Below are 13,138 nucleotides of genomic sequence, written 5' to 3' on the forward strand. Positions count from 1 at the left end.
CTCTGGTTTAGTGACCTAATCAGAGTCATACAGAAGGCATATGGTGCCTGAAGGACTCCTGAGCTATCTGCCTGTCATGTGGGTTAATATGTCAGTAATTAAAATAATTTTTGTCTACATCCTGTCATAATTTTATAGCATTACGTCTATCTCTTAAAGTAAACTTTGAGGTGGCTGCAAAACCAATACTAAAGACTTACATATTTCAGATTTATTGCATATTAAGGTTGCAATTGAGAACATCGGCAATAAATTTTTGACAACTTGAGACACACATGCCATTGTCAAAAATTCAATGCAGAAGTCTTTCTTTTCACTCGGTCTTTTAAAAATGAATTTAAGTGTATACCTTTCACAAAGCCATAACTAGGGTGGGCAAAGGGGGCATCTGCCCTGGTTACATACTGTCAGAGGGCTTAATCAGCAGGTACTTTTGGTGAGGGAGCATAGTACTGGCCCTGTTTTATAATATAAGCAGCAGGGATATTGTGGTTTCATAAAATGAATGAAATGAGTGTTGATACTGCATTTGTGGAAACGACTTTGAACTGCTCAGTGTTTGTGTGGTGATTTAAGTGTAGCAAGTTGTGTCATAGTCCTGGACAAAGCCATTTAGTACCATTCTCTCAATACTATTTGCATGTCATTGACTATTCTCCCCTGCATAAGCCAAGCACATCAGTGCAGTCCATTTATGAGCCCTAAAAAAGACTAGAATATCCCCCTTTTAGTAATATGGCATTACCAGCCTTGGGTATGTGACAAGTGTTAGTTCTGCGAGTCAGTACATTTATGACAAAACAGGAGCAACTGAACTACCAGAAGGCTGACAGGACAATCAACTCAGCAAGAATACGATTAAACCCATCTCCCTTTCCCTAAATGTTCAGCTTCCTAGAGCTAGACAAAGAGAGAGAGAGCAAACATCACAGTATCTCCTTGCCTTATCTCTCACACCTACTTTAACAGCACCAGCTGCTGATGCCTCAACCACTGCTGGAGCTTATAGCAAGGAGAATGTATCATATTCCCCTCCAAGATAAGGACAGTCAAAGACTCACCATAGGTAATCAGTCCCCCTACCCTGGCTAGGCTACCCTGGAACTGTACAAGCTTATCAGCAAACCCCAGTCACTGGTATTGCAGGCAGAACTATGCATCTGTACAAGTGAGCTGCCTCCATCTAACAGGTCAGCTATATGTTTCTGTATTGTACAAAAAAATAAAATACATAAAGTTATTTTGCATGGTAAGGAGTCCCAAGGCTGACCTACCAGAACTGTTGATATATTTTAAGCTACAAATAATCACACAACTGCTTTGGAATGTAATTGTATTTAGTGCATGGTTTTCTTTTCTTTCTTTTTTAATTTGCTGTCAACAAGATTTACCCAGTCATTTCCCTACTTCCACTCTGTTGACTCATCCATTCCTCTTTTAAGCCAGTTTGTTCCCCAGGTAGGGTAAGACTCCTACGGCCTATTTGTTCCTTGACAAGGCAGGGGCAGGATCAGCCTATTCCCCTCTGAGGTGAGAGTCGGGTGTTAAGGAACAAGCCAGTCTGACAGCTGGACAGAGCCACCTTCCAGACCTAACTCCCTCCTGTCAACAGCTGGCAACTTCCAGAAAAAAGGTCACACAGACAAGCCAATTATTCAAAACTACAAGAAAAATCTAGCCAAGCTAGAGTTTTCACTGTTTGATATCTTAACCCTCCGTAATAGAGGTCCATGGGATATAAGCAAATGACCCCCTAAGGACATTAAGTGTTTCAGCTATATGGCTTCTGAAAGTTCATGACTTTTTTTTCCTTTTTAAGTCACTTGCTGTTCTGATGAGGTCATAAGAAGGCCAAAACATGCATGTCCACAGCTAGCGGGATTTGGCTTTATTGTCATGAATGAACCATAAAGACTTTAAATAAACAGAAGCAAATGTGTCATAGACTCATATGTACTAACTAATACAGCCTTATTATCCTTCACCAATACTATTCACCACCTAATGTACAATGGACAACTAGTATCAGCAATATTCCTAGACATGTCAAAACCCTTTGACACCATCTCCCACCAACTACTTCTAAACATACTCGCTACATACAACCTCAGTCCATTTGCCATGTCTTGGTTTCCCATTTATCTCTCTAATCATCAACAGGCTACTAAATGGGAAAACAAACTCTCCCCTCTAATACCAGTGACCACTGGGGTACCCCAAGGATCTATACTTGGCCTCCTTCTATTTACCATATTCACCAATAAACTTAATACATCTACCCAACTGGCAACTACCGTACAATACGCTGATGACACTTCCTTTATCTGCTCTGCCCCTTCTCCACAAAAGCTAATAGAAAAAAATGCAAAACGCTTTTTCTAGAAGTAGAATCTTTTTTACCAAACCACCAGCTCATTCTAAATCCAAATAAGACAAAATTAATAATCTTCTCAAACCAAACTACCAAATCTAATTGCCCATCCCTCTACATCCACTCCTCAAATGGTACCAAACCTGAGTCCTCAAACCAGGCCAAACTCCTAGGTGTCACAATAGATGGCCATCTCAAATTTGATGCTCACATCTCTCAAACCATCAAAAAAGTCAACTCCAACTACAGGGCCAAACCCTACCTAACTCCTCAAGCCAGGCTTGCCATGGCTAGGTCACAACTACTATCCACACTTCTCTACTGCTCACATATCTTTACTAACTTACGTAAGACAGACCTGCACAACCTTGAATCCTGCTATAATAAAATTGCAATGTTTGCCACTGACCATCCCCATAAAACCCACCAATGCTCCGCTGTTCTTCAGTTCAACTGGCTAGAACTCCCTAACCTATTAACCTTAAATCAACTAACCCTAGCACACAAAATCACACACAATCTACATAGCTGCCCAGCAATCTCAACCTTACTCCAACTACAAGTGAACAATAGGTCCCTTAGATCTTCCAATAGGCCATTACTCAAAAATAACAGTCACATAACTATCAAGGCAACTCCCTCTACTCAAATAAAGTAGCCAAGTCCTGGAATGCTCTTCCACTAAGCTTACAATGTACCCTTCTTTATCAACATTTAAAAATAGACTAAAGGAACATCTGAAGAGCTACTGGCTCTGTCCTTGTTCTCCACCAGGATAACCACTCTACCTTATGCTTTTTTATACCTATACCTTACAGTTTTCATCTATTACAGCTCCTGTAGTCTACTTTTCTCCCCTCAATCTGCATCCTTACTGCTTTTGATCTGTTCACCTTTGTTATTTTTCTCCTATCATTTTTCATAAACAAAATATTTTTCTTAACTGAGTTGCATATCCCACAGCCTAGGCCTGATCACTGCTTGTTATCAGCTAATAATTACTATTACTGTTCAATGGAGTACACTTTAAAGCTATTTTTTTCTACAAAGAAAATTACTAATGAATCACTTTTGTTTGTAAAATATCGATACACATAGCAAATTTTGCTCTTATGTTTTTAGTTCGTGTAGTAATGTAGATGTCTGTTAATGAAGTAATGTAGATTGTTTCTTTCTTTGTTTCTGTTCTGTATTGTTTATGTTTGGAGCTTTTCTCCATGGGTCTCCACTGAAAACAGGCCATAAGCCCGGCTGGACACTACCCAGTAAACAATTGTAAATAAGTAAATAAATAAATAGTATACCACATGGATTTCACGTTCTGATCCCTTTTGGAAGTAGGCACGTTTTTCTTTTTGTTTATTTGCTTGTTTACCAGGTAAGCCCACTGAACACGTGCCCATTCTTAGGGTGATGGAGAAGCACTCATTGATTTAGTGACCTAATCAGAGTCATACAGAAGGCATATGGTGGCTGAATAACACCTGAGCTATCTACCAGTCATGTGGGTTAATATGTCAGTAATTAAAATAATTTTTGTCTACACCCTGACATAATTTTATAGCATTACGTCTATCTCTTAAAGTAAACCTTTGAGGTGGCTGCAAAAACAATACTAAAGACTTACGTATTTCAGTTTTATTGCATATTAGGGTTGGATTTTAGAACATCAGCAATAGATTTTTAACAGCTTGAGACACACATGCCATTGTCAAAAATTCAATGCAGAAGTCTTTGTCTTCACTGGATCTTTTAAAAGTGAATTTAAGTGTATACCTTTCACAAAGCCATAACTTGGGTGGGCAAAGGGGGCATCTACCCTGGTTACATACTGTCAGAGGGCTTAATCAGCAGGTACTTATGGTGAGGGAGCACGGTACTGGCACTGTTTTATGCCGATACTGCATTTGTGGCCACAGCTTGGAACTGCTCAGTTTTTGTGTGGTGATTTAAGTGCAGCAAGTTGTGTCATAGTCCTGGACAAAGCCATTTAGTACCATTCTCTCAATACTATTTGCATGTCATTGACTATTCTCCGCTGCATAAGCCATGCACATCAATGCAGTCCAGTTATGAGCCCTAAAAAAGACTAGAAAATCTCCCTTTTAGTAATATGGCATTACTAGCCTTGGGTATGTGACCAGTGTTAATTCTGCGAGTCAGTACATTTATGACAAAACAGGAGCAACTGAACTACCAGAAGGCTGACAGGACAATCAACTCAGCAAGAATAGGATGAAGCCCATCTCCCTTTTCCTAAATGTTCAGCTTCCTAGAACTAGACAAAGAGAGAGAGAGAGAGAGAGAGCAAACGTCACAGTATCTCCTTGCCTTATCTCTCACACCTGATTTAACAGCACCAGCTGCCGATGCCTGAACCACTGCTGGAGCCTATAGCAAGGAGAATGTATCATATTCCCCTCCAAGAAGAGGAGAGTCAAAGACTCACCATAGGTAATCTGTCCCCCTACCCTGGCTAGGCTGCCCTGGAATTGTACAAGCTTATCAGCAAACCCCAGTCACTGGTATTGCAGGCTGAACTATGCATCTTTACTAGTGAGCTGCCTCCATCTAACAGGTCAGCCATATTTTTCTGTATTGTATGGAAAAATAAAATACATAAAGTTATTTTGTATGGTAAGGAGCCCCAAGGCTGACCTACCAGAACTGTTGATATATTTTAATCTACAAATACTCACACAACTGCTTTGTAATGTAATTGTATTTAGTGCATGGTTTTCTTTTCTTTCTTTTTTAATTTGCTGTCAACAAGATTTACAAAGTCATTTCCCTACTTGCACTCTGTTGACTCTTCCATTCCTCCTTTAAGCCAATTTGTTCCCCAGGCAGGGTAAGAATCCTATGGCCTATTTGTTCTTTGACCTGACAGGGGCAGGATCAGCCTATTCCCCTCTGAGGTTAGAGTCGGGTGTTAAGGAACAAGCCAGTCTGACAGATGGACAGAGCCACCTTCCAGACCTAACTCCCTCCTGTCAACAGTTGGCAACTTCCTGAACTGATGCTTATTGAAGGCGCATGCATGCAATTACACGTAGCAGCTCACTACCAATGCAGTACTGATATAATGCAGCATAGAACCACGCAAGCCTATACAGCTGTGGTTATACATTTATTCTGTAATAAGTGTCAGACATGTAGTGAGTCAAGCTGTCTGACTTCCCCCAAAATGGGTAAGCTGGCATTGGCTGCTCACTCCCAACTTCCCCCACCCATCGACTCCTGTGTTTGTGCAGCCTGTCAAACACAGATCACCTGGGTCATACTTGAAGCTTTATTCCTCAAAATCATTGAACCAAGGTCATAGATTTCAGCTTTAAATGCTCTTCTGCCCCAGAATTCTCAAACAAACCCAAAACTGGTATTTATTTTTTTTGGACCCCCTTAGACCTCATTGATACTGGCCCTGACCCCCCCCCCCCCAGTGCCCCATATCCATGCCTGGTCTTCCAGCATTCTCATAATCTCCATGGACTTGCTCCTGCATTGCTGGAGCCAGTCATAGGTCTTGAGGGCATCCTCAGGCTCGAACATCTGTGCTTGTATCTGTCAGGGTGGGGTTTTTTTACATGCCTTACCCACTTTTCCCTTTCCCATCTGGGGTTTATTTGATACGCCTTACTAACCTTTCCATTTAACCATTCCTCGAGCTTCTTGGATTCAGCCTTCTTATGACTTCATCAGCACAGCATAAGTGGAGTGTTTGGCTATACTCCAGAAAAGCAGGGTCTTTAAACCCAGATAATATCCATAACCATTAAGGTGTCTACAAAATATCCCAACTAACATCCAAACCAAAGAGTAAAAAGGTTACACAGACAAGACAATTAGTAAAAACTACAAGAAAAACCTAGCCAAGCTAGAGTTTTCATTGTTTGATACCTTAACCCTCCTGTAATAGAGGTCCAAGGGATATAAGCAAATGACCCCTCAAGGACATCATGTTTCAGCTATATGGCTTCTGAAAGTTCATGACTTTTTACATTTTTCCATTTTACATTACTTGCTGTGCTGACGAGGTCATAAGAAGGCCAAAACTTGCATGTCCACAGCTAGTGGGGTTTGTCTTTATTGGCCTGTTAAAGACTTTAAAGAAACAGAAACAAATGTGTCATAGGTTCATATGTACTAACAGATCACCGAGGATCTTAAAAAGCCTAGTCTTACTTTCCCATGGGAGTTTTTACCTTTATGTTTTGTGCATGAATAACCCATAGACAGGCCAAATAAGGATATGTTTGTACATTTACATGTTTCCCTTATCCATCAGTGACAGGGGTGCTAAACCAGGAGTGAATTGTAGTTACCCATCCATTCAGTCAAATGAAATCTGAAATCAGCAAGATAAGCACTTGTTTTACATCGACTGGGAGACAGTTCCATAGCAGAGGTATTCTCTGTGATACATACCTATCTTTTTAAACATATTTTACTTATTTTGCAAAACATACTAATATCCCTTGAGCAGGTATTTATGATACCATTGGACTTGCATGTGTATAATAGGTCTGAAGGAAAAGGCTCTGTTGAAGCTTTATATGCTGTTCAGAGGTTGCCTCTCAGTAGTCTGTATGATTCTGAAAACAGGGACAAGGCTTTGAGATTCGCTGTATAGTTTTGCACTTTATGCCCTTGATGTTTTTAGTGAGAAAGCACTGTAGTCATTCCAGTTACAACAAGTGTTTGGACAGGTACACTCTAAAAGGGGAGTTATACTCAATGCCAGCCGGTGTTGTGAACCTTGGCTCTGCATGATTGTCACTGCTGACCCCGTGTGAAATAATGGGCAAAAGGGTTGTGGATGGATGGGTGGATCAGCCTAATGAGAATGGAGTAAAGTGGAATGATTGCATGGATTTTGATGCAATACCTTTACATATAACAAGTCCAATGAAAAAGAACGTCATTATAAGAGTGAATACATGGTGATCAAAGGACAGTTCATTCTTAACATTGTTTTCTAGATCCCTAAGTACATGATGCATTTTAAGGGCTGTATTCTTAATGTGATAGTTGCAAGGGGGTCATGCTTGGAATTTAGTTTTAGCCATGGTTTTGACACCAGCTCTTTGTTTGGGACAGGACCTCTTGGAGGATCTTGGTGTTCTCTGAGAAATTTATGATGGCACAAAATTTGCAGTCAGCTTAGGGGATACAAATAATGCAAGCAAGGACAGTGTTCAACAGTTTGAGATCCAAAGTTGATAATACTTGGAGCAATATGTGAGTGAATCAAATGATTACCAAACTGGGCAGGAGGAAGTCAGAGTGGCACCTGAAAATTCTCTGCAGGCAAACATCCCAATCCTTGGAACATACCTTGTTTTGACTCTAACCATATTTAATGAGTTTCTTTGGATGCACAAATACAAAGATACTGCTTTTTCCCCCTCATGCAAACCAGTCTGAAAACAGATGTACTACACCTTAGGGAATGGGCTTACTGTATATCAGTGCCCTGACTGAAGAATGAGCGTACTCCAGCAGAGGTTTAATGTACAAGTAATGCCCACTGAAAAACGAGTACGTTGCTTCATGGCAGCATATCAAGCCGCCTTGGATCACAGACTGAGAAAAAAAAATGGACACCATTATTTTACACTTGCAAAGCTGTGCTTTTGCTGTTTAGTGAGTATAAAATAAAATAAAAGTAAAAAAAGTGTGTGTATGTGTTTGTGTGTGAAAGTGTATGCGTGCATGAGTGTGAGAGAGAGAGAGATCGGTTGAGATACTATTTTACACTCGCTAAGCAGCTCTTTAGCTGTTTACCGAGTGTAAAATAAAATAAAAGTAATGCGTGTATGAAAGTAAGAGACAGAGATGATCGTGTCTATGTGTGTTTATGTTGCTGTCTGTGTGTGTGAGTGAATGCATGCATAAAAGCATAAAAGCAATCCCTGGCAGCATCACATAAGGTCTTTGCGTACCTTTCGACCAGGCCTCTCCGCATAACACATCTGGACAGAGCCACACATAATGGGAAACAAAGGGCTGAAAATAGGGACAGATTTTAAATATTGCTCTTATAAACTTAGAAAGTTGCTAGAATAGCAGGGTTTTCGTTAGCATATATTTGTTTATGAAGCAGAGATGTGTGCGTGTGTGTGTGTGTGTGTGTGTGTGTGTGTGTGTGTGTGTGTGTGTGTGTGTGTGTGTGAGTGCATGAGATGACTACTGGCAGCGGCAGTAGCAAAGAGGTTTACAATCCTTTGCATCTTTCAGCTGAAGACATCTGGATAAAGCCTAAAATAAAGGAGGAACAAAGGCTCTAGCACAAAAACGTGATTATTGCTCTTATAAAATTACAAAGCTGCTAAAGTAAAGGATTTAAGTTAGCATGGATTTTCTGAAGGAAAAAAAAGTCTGAAGCTCAAATGTATGTCATTGTTTAGTAATCTGAATTCTCATTAACTGCCAACCAAATGATTAAGGAGTAAGAGACCAAAAAATAAAGTAAATAACCTGTTTATTTTTAAATGTTATATTTTGGCTGCAAAATGCTTCCTCCAACCCCATTAACATATACTACAGAAAGTTTGCAACATTAGTCAGAGGAACTAACTATTTTACATCAAAAATATACTAAAAAATATACTAATAAAAAATATATATAAGTAAGCAAAACACAATTTTACAGAGAGCCCATTCTCTAAGTGCAATAATGCCCTGCAGTGTGTGTGTGTGTGTGCTAATGTGTAATTAATGCCCTTCCAGGGATGTAGATACCCTCTGCCTGCGGCATCGTGCCTCATAACACCCCTGGGTGGGTGTTAATTACACATTAACACATACCCTGTCGGGCATTATTGCATGCTTGAGAGCTGACATTTGGCAGTCTCATGTTCAAGATCTATGCTGCAAGAAGCAAAAATGCATACACAGCAACACAAACATGATCATGGTTTTCCAGCTGAACTTGCAAGCATTACATTCAGTGTTATAGCCAGATACATTATTTCTCTCTTTATTTATTTTATTTTGACAATTGTTGACCGGGTTAATCCAACTAAGCAAAATCCCATTTTAGGTGAGACCCGGGGAGAAAAGCTTCATAATTAAAAATGAAATGCATGAAAATTAGATAGTTAACATAATTATACAAAGTGTGGTGAATGTAACTTAGATAGTTAACATAATTATACAAAGTGTGGTGAGTGTAGCTTAGATAGTTAACATAATTATACAAAGTGTGGTGAGTGTAGCTTAGATAGTTAATATAATTATACAAAGTGTGGTGAGTGTAGCTTAGATAGTTAACATAATTATACAAAGTGTGGTGAATGTAGCTTAGATAGTTAACATAATTATACAAAGTGTGGTGAATGTAGCTTAGATAGTTAACATAATTATACAAAGTGTGGTGAATGTAACTTAGATAGTTAACATAATTATACAAAGTGTGGTGAATGTAGCTTAGATAGTTAACATAATTATACAAAGTGTGGTGAATGTAGCTTAGATAGTTAACATAATTATACAAAGTGTGGTGAATGTAGCTTAGATAGTTAACATGATTATACAAAGTGTGGTGAATGTAGCTTAGATAGTTAACATAATTATACAAAGTGTGGTGAATGTAGCTTAGATAGTTAACATAATTATACAAAGTGTGGTGAATGTAGCTTAGATAGTTAACATAATTATACAAAGTGTGGTGAATGTAGTTTAGATAGTTAACATAATTATACAAAGTGTGGTGAATGTAGCTTAGATAGTTAACATAATTATACAAAGTGTGGTGAATGTAGCTTAGATAGTTAACATAATTATACAAAGTGTGGTGAATGTAGCTTAGATAGTTAACATAATTATACAAAGTGTGGTGAATGTAGCTTAGATAGTTAACATAATTATACAAAGTGTGGTGAATGTAGCTTAGATAGTTAACATAATTATACAAAGTGTGGTGAATGTAGCTTAGATAGTTAACATAATTATACAAAGTGTGGTGAATGTAGCTTAGATAGTAAACATAATTATACAAAGTGTAGTGAATGTAACTTAGATAGTTAACATAATTATACAAAGTGTGGTGAATGTAGCTTAGATAGTTAACATCATTATACAAAGTGTGGTGAATGTAGCTTAGATAGTTAACATCATTATACAAAGTGTGGTGAATGTAGCTTAGATAGTTAACATCATTATACAAAGTGTGGTGAATGTAGCTTAGATAGTTAACATCATTATACAAAGTGTGGTGAATGTAGCTTAGATAGTTAACATCATTATACAAAGTGTGGTGAATGTAGCTTAGATAGTTAACATCATTATACAAAGTGTGGTGAATGTAGCTTAGATAGTTAACATCATTATACAAAGTGTGGTGAATGTAGCTTAGATAGTTAACATCATTATACAAAGTGTGGTGAATGTAGCTTAGATAGTTAACATCATTATACAAAGTGTGGTGAATGTAGCTTAGATAGTTAACATCATTATACAAAGTGTGGTGAATGTAGCTTAGATAGTTAACATCATTATACAAAGTGTGGTGAATGTAGCTTAGATAGTTAACATCATTATACAAAGTGTGGTGAATGTAGCTTAGATAGTTAACATCATTATACAAAGTGTGGTGAATGTAGCTTAGATAGTTAACATCATTATACAAAGTGTGGTGAATGTAGCTTAGATAGTTAACATCATTATACAAAGTGTGGTGAATGTAGCTTAGATAGTTAACATAATTATACAAAGTGTGGTGAATGTAGCTTAGATAGTTAACATAATTATACAAAGTGTGGTGAATGTAGCTTAGATAGTTAACATAATTATACAAAGTGTGGTGAATGTAGCTTAGATAGTTAACATAATTATACAAAGTGTGGTGAATGTAGCTTAGATAGTTAACATAATTATACAAAGTGTGGTGAATGTAGCTTAGATAGTTAACATAATTATACAAAGTGTGGTGAATGTAGCTTAGATAGTTAACATAATTATACAAAGTGTGGTGAATGTAGCTTAGATAGTTAACATAATTATACAAAGTGTGGTGAATGTAGCTTAGATAGTTAACATAATTATACAAAGTGTGGTGAATGTAGCTTAGATAGTTAACATAATTATACAAAGTGTGGTGAATGTAGCTTAGATAGTTAACATAATTATACAAAGTGTGGTGAATGTAGCTTAGATAGTTAACATAATTATACAAAGTGTGGTGAATGTAGCTTAGATAGTTAACATAATTATACAAAGTGTGGTGAATGTAGCTTAGATAGTTAACATAATTATACAAAGTGTGGTGAATGTAGCTTAGATAGTTAACATAATTATACAAAGTGTGGTGAATGTAGCTTAGATAGTTAACATCATTATACAAAGTGTGGTGAATGTAGCTTAGATAGTTAACATCATTATACAAAGTGTGGTGAATGTAGCTTAGATAGTTAACATCATTATACAAAGTGTGGTGAATGTAGCTTAGATAGTTAACATCATTATACAAAGTGTGGTGAATGTAGCTTAGATAGTTAACATCATTATACAAAGTGTGGTGAATGTAGCTTAGATAGTTAACATCATTATACAAAGTGTGGTGAATGTAGCTTAGATAGTTAACATCATTATACAAAGTGTGGTGAATGTAGCTTAGATAGTTAACATCATTATACAAAGTGTGGTGAATGTAGCTTAGATAGTTAACATCATTATACAAAGTGTGGTGAATGTAGCTTAGATAGTTAACATCATTATACAAAGTGTGGTGAATGTAGCTTAGATAGTTAACATCATTATACAAAGTGTGGTGAATGTAGCTTAGATAGTTAACATCATTATACAAAGTGTGGTGAATGTAGCTTAGATAGTTAACATCATTATACAAAGTGTGGTGAATGTAGCTTAGATAGTTAACATCATTATACAAAGTGTGGTGAATGTAGCTTAGAAAGTTAACATAATTATACAAAGTGTGGTGAATGTAGCTTAGATAGTTAACATAATTATACAAAGTGTGGTGAATGTAGCTTAGATAGTTAACATAATTATACAAAGTGTGGTGAATGTAGCTTGGATAGTTAACATAATTATACAAAGTGTGGTGGATGTAGCTTAGATAGTTAACATAATTATACAAAGTGTGGTGAATGTAGCTGAGATAGTTAACATAATTATACAAAGTGTGGTGAATGTAGCTTAGAAAGTTGACATAATTATACAAGCAGCCATATATACAAAAGTGATTTAGAAAAATTGCAGATAGGTTTATATAGTATAAAATAACAGTACAATTTAGGAAAAAAAGTGAACACTAGTTAGAGGTAGAAGTTAAGCTGTTAAAGTAGGAATGGTTAGGGACTGGATCATGTTAGACCATACAGTAGTGATGTGAGTCGCAAATGGGTTGGTCTCTCTCTTACCACCTCAGCAGACTTAACAGTATCAATTTCACAAAAAACATTGAAACTGTTCTTAACCCTGTAAGCACTTTATATTTCTTGCCACCAGAGCACTTTGAACATCTCTATGTAGTGCCTGTGGATGATATCCTTGAGCATTTTGATACAATGGAGCTTCACAGTTATAGGTCTCTTTTCATCTTAGATAAATTACCAGTTTCTATTGTTCTACACAGACTGTCTCACACAGAAACAATAGCAAATAGTGACTTCAATCAAATGAAGTCAAGGACTCCTCTAATAAAATTGACACATTCTGAAGATGCTTCTCAAAACAAGAAAGAAGCATCATAGATCATTTTCATAACCCCCAGCTGGTCAGGTTAAGTCTGGTTCATGGCTA

General features: G+C 37.3%; 1 protein-coding gene across 3 annotated transcripts in view; it reads left to right on the forward strand.

Moving 5' to 3' along the window:
- Positions 1–13,138, forward strand: part of LOC122807740 (laminin subunit beta-1-like) — a 2,263,691-nt gene that overhangs the window by 919,408 nt on the left and 1,331,145 nt on the right. The gene's annotated exons all lie outside the window — the stretch shown is intronic.

The sequence above is a fragment of the Protopterus annectens genome, chromosome 7.part1 (assembly GCF_019279795.1).
Source record: "Protopterus annectens isolate FY-2018-M chromosome 7.part1, PAN1.0, whole genome shotgun sequence".
NCBI classification, from domain to species: Eukaryota; Metazoa; Chordata; order Ceratodontiformes; family Protopteridae; genus Protopterus; species Protopterus annectens.